Source organism: Triticum dicoccoides, chromosome 2B (genome assembly GCF_002162155.2).
Source record: "Triticum dicoccoides isolate Atlit2015 ecotype Zavitan chromosome 2B, WEW_v2.0, whole genome shotgun sequence".
NCBI classification, from domain to species: Eukaryota; Viridiplantae; Streptophyta; class Magnoliopsida; order Poales; family Poaceae; genus Triticum; species Triticum dicoccoides.
Genome location: NC_041383.1, coordinates 48440148 through 48448698, shown reverse-complemented (window position 1 = coordinate 48448698; position 8551 = coordinate 48440148). Strand labels below are relative to the sequence as shown.

General features: G+C 46.1%; 1 long non-coding RNA gene across 1 annotated transcript; it reads left to right on the top strand.

Annotated features, from left to right (window-relative positions):
- Positions 1–2204: 2204 nt before the first annotated feature.
- On the top strand, positions 2205–7976 carry LOC119362054. The gene is made up of 9 exons (XR_005173104.1): positions 2205–5195; positions 5323–5391; positions 5580–6704; positions 6789–6878; positions 7017–7090; positions 7303–7322; positions 7395–7457; positions 7544–7604; positions 7704–7976. It is a non-coding gene; the product is annotated as an uncharacterized LOC119362054 (long non-coding RNA).
- The last annotated feature ends 575 nt before the right edge of the window (positions 7977–8551 follow it).

Sequence of the window (8551 nt, the reverse complement as noted above, 5' to 3'; positions counted from 1 at the left end):
ACAAGGTTACCGTGCTCGCGCCGCCTACCATGCGGCCATGACACAGTCGGACGCGGAGGCGGCGCACACGATCACAAACGAGAATGTCGGCAGCTGCGCACCCTTTGCACTGCCAATGAAGTTTCGAGGGTGCCGATTCCACGACAAGGCTTGTCCGTCCATGTCCATCATTGATCTCACGGGAAACCGATGATGGACAGGCTGCAGACTCTAACAAGGAGCAGTATGGCGTGGGAGGCGGCGAGGCCTCGAGCCCAATGAGCCAACCTGTGTCCCTTGTGCTACTCTTGCCACGTACAGGAAGGAGACCCTGAATCGACCCAAAAATCTCTCATGTGTGACACATTTGTGATTGCTGAAGCCGTTCCAGAGCACGAGCGTTGCATTCATGCCGGCCTAGAGCGAATGCGACCTCTCATTTGTGCTGACATTGAAGCGAAGCACGAGTTGAGGGCATCGCTTGCACAGCGTCCGATGTCCGCACCTGTTTAATGTCATAGAGACATTACTGTACAGGACATGATGGATATCTACCACTTGAAGCAAGTTGTCGTCCGTTCTCCTACCATCCGGACTGAGCCATCTAGACCCATTTTGCCGTCCAACACGGTATCTCATCGGTCCGCGGACCAGTTTAGACCTCTGTTTTCCCGCAAACTAGAGGCAAAACCAGGGGCTTTGTGGGATTGCTACCACGTACGGGAAGGAGACCCCGGATCGACCCGAAAATCTCTCCTGTGTGACATGGTTGCGATTGTTGAAGCCATTCCAGAGCACAAGCGCTGCATTCATGCCGGCCTCGAGCGAACACGACCTCTCATTTGTGCTGACATAGAAGCGAAGCGTCGGTTGAGAGCACCGCTTGCGCCGCGTCTGATGTCTGCACCTGTTTAATGTCGTAGAGACATTACTGGACGGGACAGGATGGATATCTACCACTTGAAGCAAGTTGTCATCCGTTCGCCTACCATCATAATACAAGCTCACCTGCCGAGAAACCAACTCCGGCGCCCGCATTGACACACCCCGTCGCTTGGCCAGGCTGGCGTACGCTATTTATACCAGGTCACACTCGGCACAAGCCATACCACACCACGTCCGCTTCACATCGTCCTCCGTGGACCACCTCCGCCATATCGCGAGCTCTAGTGCATTGTTGGAGAGCCTCTTGACGGAGCATAAGCACGAGCTGGCCACCCATGCGGCCGGCTGGCAGGGTTGCCGTGTGAGGCGGATAGAGGTTGGCCTGTCGACCTGCTCCTCGGAGGTCTCCAACGATGGCGACAACCTCTGATGATGAGTCGGCTCACTTGCCCGCCCTGTTCCATGCCTGCTTGACCATGGATGCCATGGCGGAGCAGCAGCCGGTGCCACAGTCGATGTTAGGTTTCGGGCAGGCGCATGAGGAACATGGTACAACTTCTCCCTCCCCAAGCAGCACCGGTTGATGGAAGGCCAAATCTACGGCCAACTCGTGAGCGCGGAAGCCAAGGCCGCGGAGAACCCCAACTTCATCAATGAGCAAAGGGTGTTGTACATGGCTGCGCGTGCTCGCGCTGCCTACAATGCTGTCGCGACATAGTCGGACGCGAAGGTGGCGCACGCGATTGCGAACGAGAATGTCGGCAGCTGCGCACCCTTCGCACCGCCAATGAAGTTTCAAGGGTGCTAATTCCACGACGAGGCTTGTCCGTCCATGTCCATCATCGATCTCACGGGAAACCGGTGATGTACAGGCTGCAGACTCCGACGAGAAGCAGTAGGGCGTGGGAGGCGGCGAGGCCTCGAGCCCAATGAGCCAACCCGTGTCCCTTGTTCTACTCTTGCCCATCGATGGCAGCGCTTTCACTCCGCGTGGCTCAGCTGGCCGTCAGACATAGACACGGTTGTCCAACATAGCCACCGAAGGGAAGAATAAGGACTCAAGGACGTGCGCCACCTTAGATTCAGACTAAGTTTAGGTCCGACCACTATTATCTAATGAAATATGCCTTGGCCTATATAAAAAACAATTTCTTTAAAAAAAAAAGCATTTCCAAGACACGGCCTACATCGCAACGGTAAGAAATTCACCTGTCCACCCCCAGTTCGAGAGCACCGCCCACCCCTGCCCCTGCCCGCTCCACTTTCCTTTTATTTCCGCCGCCACGCCACGCCATCTCGCGCAAGGACAAGGCTCCGGCTGCCGCCACCGCCTCTGCCCCGGCTATAAAGCCGCGCCCTTTGGCCGGCCCGCTCCTCCTCCTCCTCCTCCGCGCCGCGCCTCTCGCCTGCTCGCCGCGCCCTGCCCGGTCCGCTCCTCCTCCTCCTCCTCTTCGTCCGGGCGGTGCCTCTCTCCTCCGACCTCCCCGCCGCGCTCCGGCCGGTCCGCTGCTCCTCCACCCTTCGTCCGGGCCGTGCGTACGTCCTCCTCAAGCCGGGTTTTTTTATCTTGCTCGCCCTCCCCGATCGATTTGCCCCTCTAGAATCCCGTCCGGATTTGATTTTGCTCCTCGCCGCCGCCGCCGCCGCCGGCGGTTTAGATAGATGGAGAGTCCCGCCCCGATTCGGTTTTGCTCGTTCTCGCCGTCGTCCGTTTGGAACCGCGCCTGATTTGATTCTGCTCGTTCTCGCCGTCGTCCCCTCCGTTTAGAACCGCGTCCGATTTGATTTTGCTCGTCAGTTTAGAACCGCTCCCGAGTTGATTTTGCGCGCCCCGCCGTCGTCAGTTTAGAGTCGCTCGCTTCTGATTTGATTCTGCTCGTCCTAGCCGTTGCCCCGACGCGCCCGCATGTTCTTGGTCCGTCTCGTCGAGGGTCTCCGTCTGGTTATTTGCGGTTCAGAAATTTCCGCGTGTGCTTCTCTTGTCTGAGAGACGCTTTGGATCCTACGGTTCTTCGTGTTCGTGTCCGGCGCGAGCGTTACAGGAACGGTCGGGTCTTGGTTTTGAAATTGGATTGCGGCCGAAGATGGAGAGACAGAGAGCGATTGTCAGTTCGTCGTGCTAGTTCCGTCACCTCCTGCGTTTTTCTTGTTCGTCGGTTGTTTTCAGATCTCAAACGGCTAGCTTTTTTCGTCGTGGTCCGTGGAAACGTGCCCTTTTGATACTCTCTGGTTCCTCTGTCGATTCTGATTGTACCAGCTAGCTTGTTTCACTTTGGTCAGGCGTGCGTGTGTGCTCTCATCCTGGATGCAGGGGTGATTCTGATGGGTGATACTTTGTGCTTCTGTTCTTTTCAATTGGTTACTTCCTATCATGCTTTGCTCCATATATGCTCATGTGTGTTCAGGGGTGCAAACCATGTAGGCCATGGGTGCCATTTCGAGCAGGCAGGCAGAGCAGAAATTTTTAAAAAGAGTGCAAATCATGTGGCTTGCTGCTTGACTAATTGAACACCTGCTGCTGCTATTGTTGGACAAGATTTCCTTGTTTTCTTCCTCGTCTTGCTGTTTCCATTTTCATACAGGAGTATTAGATGAGGTGCTGCTAGTCCCTTAGATTTCGTACTAGATTGCATAGCATGACTCTAGAATTTTTTTTCATTGCACACCTGGGCATATGATTCTGCTGTGAGCATAATTCCAAAGTTTATTTTTATCTGTGAAAGTAACGCTCATCACACGTTTCTTATCAATGCTGCTCACTTTTGTCATGTCCCTTTTGTTTGTCCTGTTAAATTTTATGGAGCAAATTTTGTACTCACTCTAGTTAAAATATCAAGAACGCTGACTTCTGTATTTGTCGCTATGTAAGCCATGCACTTGGGAAGCCTGGGCGTGGTTAGGATTTGGATTGCATATAGATTTTATGCTATGTTTGTTTATAACCTGGTTGTTGCCCAATATAGTGTAAATCTGCTAATATTGTAATTTAATTTATGTTCAACGCAAGTAGGTTTTGTTTGCAAGTGGTATTTCTTTTGCGTATTCACGCTGTCAATTTTTCTTATCATAATCATTTACCGTGGTGTTTGACAATACATTTCTACTATTGTTTGTTCCCTTTTGAGGTTCACTGACTCAATTATGCATGAGACATGATATCAATTACTGCTGTCCAGTCACTGAAATAATGCTTTTCTTGCTTTGCCTAGACTTTGTAACAAGAATAAGCATGTGTCTCTGTGCCTACAAACTTGTGGGTAGTGCTGTAGTGATGATGATCCAACTAGCTTCCTGTTTTCAGGAATGAAGATCTGAATTACCCTCACCCCTCTACAGAAATCAGTTAACTCATTCAGTTTCTGGAACTTCTTTATAGCTTTCTGAGTTTACTTCGGTCTTGCATGTATTAGCTTTCTGTTTGTACCCTTATCTATGTCTGTTTCTTTGTGTGTTTCTTGTGTGCAAGCGATCCATTGTGTGTGTCTGACTCTGTGTGTGATGTGCCCCTATCTATGTATGTTTCTTTGTCTGTTTCATGTGTGTGAGTTTACTTCGGTCTTGAATGTATTAGCTTTCTGTTTGTACCCTTATCTATGTCTGTTTCGTTGTGTGTTTTTTGTGTGCAAGCGATCCATTGTGTGTCTGACTGTGTGTCTGACTCTGTGTGTGATGTGCCCCTATCTATGTATGTTTCTTTGTCTGTTTCATGTGTGCAAGTGCTCCATTATCTGTGTGTGACTGTGTTTGACTGCTTGGATGGGGTGATTCTGATTGTGTTACTGCTTATACAGTCTGTCCAATTGGTTTTTTATTCATGCTTTGCTTGTGTTCCAATGTCGTCTCCCCATATATGGGGATGTGTTCAGGGATGCAAACCATTTGGCCATTTCGAGCAGGCAGGGATCCAGAGATGTGCGCTGGTCAGGCTTCTCTCCTGCTGATAGATGATGATAGGCTGAGCAGAAAAGTTTGACTCTTGTAACACTCACTTGCTTGGCTTCCACTCCTTTGTGTGGCCGATTTGGCATCCAATGCATCTCATGCCTATCTTATATATCTCACTCACTCATCACAACATCCTTTTCCCTGTTTTTGTTCCTTTTTTTCTTATCATAATAATCATGTATACCGTGGTGTTTGACAATACATTTTTTGTGATATCTTGTTTCATTATGTCTTATGTGGATATCATATTCTTTTTTTTATTGTTGCTGTCCATTCACTGGAATAATGCTTTTCCAAGTATTTCAGGTAGGATATAGACAAATGTCGCATTTGCTCTTCCTTGTGTTGCTAAGGACACTGATGGGTGGGGTTTGCTTACAGCACAGGTATATTTATGTTTTCTACATTTTGTGATGCTAATGTCTGTAGTCCCAAAACGCTTATTTAGCCATGTTTTCCTTGTTCACTTCACAAGATTATGTATTCATGCTGATAGTATGTTGCTCTTTCCAGGACCGATAATTCTGATAGTATGCCAAGGACTGCTCAGGGTTCCTATCACTTTCTGTTTTACCAACTAAGGTAATCGAATTTTGATCTCCAGCTTGCAAATTTATCACCTGGGAGGGAAAGGTTTTCATGTACATGAGCTCTGATTATCTACATATATACTTGAATTGATTTGGATTTGTTGGACTACTATTCTACATGATGTTCTCCATGATTCACTTGATCTGTTAATTTGAGTATTTTCCTGGTGAGTTCTTTAGGTTCATCTTGTGACACAAAATACAATTTTGGTACGTGCAGACTCTGAAATTTGGTGATAACGAAAAGGTACCTCCTAATTTGCTCTCTGGCTCTCTACACTTGTCTTTGTTTATATAACAGTAGTGGCCTCCTGGCTTGTAGTTGGGTAATGCAGAGAGAGGTTTGGAATTGAAGAATTGAAATAATGCAGAGTTGAAGGTTCTGAACGGGAAGCTTGAACAAATAGTTTACTTTTTCTCATGTCTTTGATTAGTTTCATCCTATCTATGTCTGTTTCTTGTGTGCAAGCACTCCATTCTGTCTGTGTGACTGTGTGTGACTGACTGTTTGTGTCTGTGTGACTGATTATGTGTGTTTCTTTGTCTGTTTCTTGTGTGCAAGCGCTCCATTGTGTTTGTGCGTGTGTGTTGACTGTGTCTGCGTGTGTGACTGATTGTGTGTGTGTTTCTTTGTCTGTTTCTTGTGGGCAAGCGCTCCATTGTGTTTGTGCGTGTGTGTTGACTCTGTCTGTGTGTCATTTTATGACTGACTGTGTATTGATGTGACTCTGTGTATGTGTGTGTGTGTGTGTGTTGACTGTGACTGTGTGTCATTGTGCAAGCGCTCCATAACTACTTATTGGCACCTGATAATGCATGCAAATTTCTATAAGGTCATGGGCATGTAATTTTATGACCTACGTACCTCTGTAGTTGGTAGTATCATTGCCCTTTGGACACCCTTCAATGCATTGCTGTATATTTTCCTGCCACAAGTATGATGTTTGTGCTCAGAATGATGTATATGATTTCTTATGGTTCTGATGGTGTGCTTCTTGTGTTTGAACTGAAGTCGTGGATCACTCATCAACCTGGTCTGTGTTTGTATGGTAACCCCTCTCGAATTTAACTCCTTTCAAGTTCGTACACAATATTTATGCATATCCCACATTTTAGCTAGTTATATAGTAACGCCATACTTCTTTGGACATTTTTCTGTATATGCAAGTGTGGTGAGCTCACATATTGTGTCAGTATCTACCTACGCAGCTTAATTATTTCCGGATAGGATAGAGGTGCAATGTTTACATCCATGGCCGAAGGTTCTTTAGCACTGAACTCATCAAAGGTCCTTGGACTCGAGAGGTTTGTCATTGCACTCCTGACTTTGCTCGAGAAAAAAAAGATTTTGCACATTTTATTGTTATATTTATGATATTTTTTCTACAGGAAGATGACAAAATAAACAAGTATGGACTAACAAAATGGTCTGACTGCAAGGTCACTACCTGGACGTATAGGCAAGCAATGTTGGGAGAGGTATTCTTTTGATTGTTTTATTTTTATATGGTTTGCTGAAATGCATTTTCCCTCTATGTGCAAGACAACTGGTGGATGTTTGCTAATTCAGAAACACACTGGTTACATCATTAACAATTCTCTGTTGATGCATTGCAGGTCAGCAACCAGAACTTCCTGCTGCTGATCCTGGGATGCTCCCGAGCATGTTCAATTTATCCGCCCTAGGACAGGTGACTACTGCGCTCCTTTTATGATTCAGTGTAGCTAGTACTCAAATCATGGATAGTCCATTCTGTCATCACAACACTCCGATTTGCAGTTTATTTGGTGATGGCAGAATGAACCCACCTGTGATATATCACACTTATTTGTTATTCAATGTTTTTGTTATTACTTTCTAATTCTTGCTTCCCTTTGTTGCATCGATCCACTTGCTATGCAGCCACTGCCATGACACAGCAGGTATGCTCGATTTTCTGTTTTGTGCTTGAGATTTTTCTTGTTCTGTGCATATGTCTGACCACTTTTTCTTAGGTTATTACTCAGCATGCTCGGCGTGTTTACTTCGGTGGACTTCCTCCGATCGCTAATGAACAGGTAATTGCCTTGATTAACTTGTTATTTCTTGGCGTCTCTTTCTCTATTTGCAGTCCGTGCTAACTATTTTGTTGTTCTTTCTGCAGACAGTTGCTCTATTCTTCAACCAAGTTATGGCTGCTATCGGGGGAAACACATTTGATCTAGGTGATGCAGTTGTCAATATGAAGCTGAATTTTGAATTCATTCAAAACATCTTAGTTGTTAATATGAAGCTGATTTTTGAATTCATTCAAAACATCTTAGGTGGCATAATCATCTGAATCCGAACATATGGAACGATGCTTGTACTACTGAGGAGGAACATGCACTGGTTAATGCCATCAGGTATATGGGAATAAATGAGCAGAAATAGCAAAAGTTATTCCTGGAAGGTACTGCATGTCAAACAACTTGCATCATGGCTCTTGCTTGTAGTATTAGCTTTCTGTTTGTGCCCTTTCTATCTCTTGTGTGTGTGACTGACTGTGAGTGACTATGACTATGTGTGACTGACTCTGTGTGACTGTTACTCTGTGTGACTGACTCTGTGTGACTGTTACTCTGTGTGACTGTATGTGTGACTGACTCTGTGTGACTGTTACTGTGTGTGTGTGACTGTGACTGTGTGTGACCGACTGTATGTGTGTGTGTTTGAATTAATATTGCATTTGCTTGATGGTGTGTGTGCTGTCTGCTTTGCTTGATTGTGTGTCCTGTATGCTTTGCTTGATGGTGTGTCCTGAATGCTTTGCTTGATTGATTGGTGTTGTATGTTTTGTTTGGTGTGGTTTAACACTGCCTTTGCCGGTCCCAAGCCCGGATGTGAAAATGTGGAGGGAGCTGTAGTTACCTTCTTTGTATTGTTTGCGTTACACACAGTTTGCATTACCTTCTTTGTATTGTTTGCATTACACACAATTTGCAATACCTTCTTTGTGGTTACTGTCCTGATTGAAATAGTGGATCTTCACATAATGTGATAGCATATGATGAAGCTTTGAAATGCATCCTTCCTTGCTATGAAAAATCTAGGCATGCCAGGAACTTCGTGATTCCTTTCTCAAGCTGTATGAGGTCCGTTTTTTTTTCCGAATAATATGAGGTCAGTGTTT